Consider the following 2,719-nt stretch of genomic DNA (forward strand, 5'->3'; position numbering starts at 1 on the left):
CTTTTATTCTATCTAATCAAGCATATGTGATGATTATGTTAATGGACGGAAGTCACATGCGAAGTTCCAATTTTCTTCTAAATGCATTAATGTCTTTGAATATTATATATATATGACTAAAAGAGGGAAGAAAAGTGGCACCCAACATTTGGCTGCAAATTATACTAAACGTGGAAAAAGAAAATCACATTTTAGAGCCACCGTCCGCCTAACTTGGAATGAAATCATGGCAAATAATGATGTCTCGATGGAGCACCAAGACGAGGCAGAGTTCCTGTTTTTGATAAAACGTTTTACTCTTTTATTGGAGAATTAATTTGATAGGATGGATAAGAGTGTAGGCTATTCCTGGATTTATTGAATACTATATATATATATATATATATCTATATATAATATTTGTCCAACAAAAAAGGTTTTGGATTAATTGTTGTTTGTCCTTTCAAAGATTTAAATTGCTTTTCACGTTTATGATGTTTGTTTTGTTTAAACTTTTAGTAAGAAAAAGTCAAATTTGCTCAATTGAAGTACTCAAAGTAATTTTCCTTTTATTAAGACTTGTTATCACGTGCATTGAAGTCAATACTTGCTTTTATTTATTTTTAAATGATAATATTTTTAAAAATCATTAATTTATAATTTATTCAATACTACTACAATTAAGAATTTTTTTTTACTTAAAAAGTTATTTAATACAGTTAGAATTTTTATTTATATATTAGATAAATCTTATAATTACTTATAATGAAAAAATATTTTTAATGAAAGTCATCCGATACAATTAAAATTCTTATATATTTACAACTTAAATAAATTTATTAATGATTAATAATAAAAACTATTTAAAATGATTGTCATGACATTAAAATTATTATTTAAAAATTAGATGAATTTTATTAATATTTGTAATGAAAGAAATATTTAAATTATAATTTAGAGATATATTGAACAAATATTTTTGTTTTCATCAATCAAAAAATTTTTCAACAAATATACTATAGGAGTAAATAACACTTATTATTAATCTGGTTTGGAAGCGTACTCCCAGCGGTATTTTACAGTACAAGATCTTTTTGCAAAACAATCTTGGAGGTATCGCATGAGAAGGTCAACTATTAGAAAGACTTATGGAAAGGGCTTGCTTCTCTCAAAATTGAAGTTTTTTGCTAGTTAATGTTGAAAAGTAAGATTGTTGTTTGCATTGTTCTTCTATAAAAACGATTACTCAGAGCTGGTTCGATTTATTGTCTCATTTGACACTTTAATTTGGAGACAATTGACATTACAAAAAATTTGGCTCTTTCCAACGAAAATTTTCGTTGAAAATAGACCTTTTTCCGTTGAAAATATTTATTTTCAACGAAAAAATCCTTTGAAAATTCCGTCGGTATAAGTTTTATGGGTAATAGTTTCCGTTAGAAATCCGTTGAAAATTTTTAACGAAAAATTTCGTTAGAAATCTGTTGAAAATCCGTTGAAAATCCATTGAAAATTTGAAATTTTGCCAATTTTTTTTAAAAATTCGTTGGAAAGCCTATTTCCAACGGAAAATCCATTGGAAATTTTCAAGAGAATTTCTGTTGGAAATTATATTTCCAACGGAAAAATCTGTTGGAATTTTTTCTGTTGGAAAAATTATTTCCAACGGAAAAACATTTGGACAAGGGTTCATGTACCCTATAATTTCCCTAAACCCGAACCCTAACTCGATAAAAAATAAACTATCCTATCCTTATTAACTACCAGTATAATTTTAAAATTACTACCCTAACCCTATTACATTTTTACTACCCTATAATTACCCTAAATTCGTTTAAAAACCGATTATATTAAAATATTATTAAAATCTTCTTCATACAATTTCTCAATGTATACCCCGAATCCGTATACATATACAATAATATTTCTCTACGTATTTTATAAAATTAACTACTAATTAAATTTTCTTCCACAAAAATATTAAAATTTAAATTTAAATAATAAAAAACAAAAATCTTAAACATAAAATTAAATAACTAAAAACAAATATCTGGGGAACCAGACAACAGCATTCTCACTCAAAAATCAAGTCTGAAAGTACTAATTGCAATTTGAGTTAATGGAAAACTATCGAGTAAACTAATGACAACATCGACATTGGCATATTCCATTAATTCTTAGGGTATCATTTTTCAATAACAGACAATACTAATATCATTAAGATATTAACAGACAACAATAGCAACACATCAACTCCAAAAAACTGTCTGAAGCAGTCAATAAACTAGTATCATTTTTCAGTAACAGACAGCACTAATTGAAGCATCAAATCTTGTTTGCATAATAATTATTAAGAATGAATCTAGTTTAACAAAATCCTATACCAAAATCGCAGTTGGGGAAGAACAATGGCGTGGGGCTTGGGGCAACACAGAGGCAGTTGGCAGGGAGTGGCTGTGGCTGGGCGGCTGAGGAGAAAAGAAAGATGAACCGATGAAGGAGTCAAACGTGGCGTGGTAGGCTGGCAGCTAGGGAAGAACAACGGAGTCTGGCTTGAGGCGACACCCATGCAGCCTGCAAGGCTTGGCTGTGGCTGCCCGGTTGGAGAGAAAAGACAGATGAACCGATGAAGTACTTGAGCAAACTATTCTAATCGACAGCTGATGTGTCACGATTCGGTACTTCCCTCGAGCTTGTGACAACCGTCACGGTGTCTTAGTAGATACTCATTACCCGGAAT

The sequence above is a fragment of the Theobroma cacao genome, chromosome 5 (assembly GCF_000208745.1).
Source record: "Theobroma cacao cultivar B97-61/B2 chromosome 5, Criollo_cocoa_genome_V2, whole genome shotgun sequence".
In the NCBI taxonomy this organism is placed as follows: domain Eukaryota; kingdom Viridiplantae; phylum Streptophyta; class Magnoliopsida; order Malvales; family Malvaceae; genus Theobroma; species Theobroma cacao.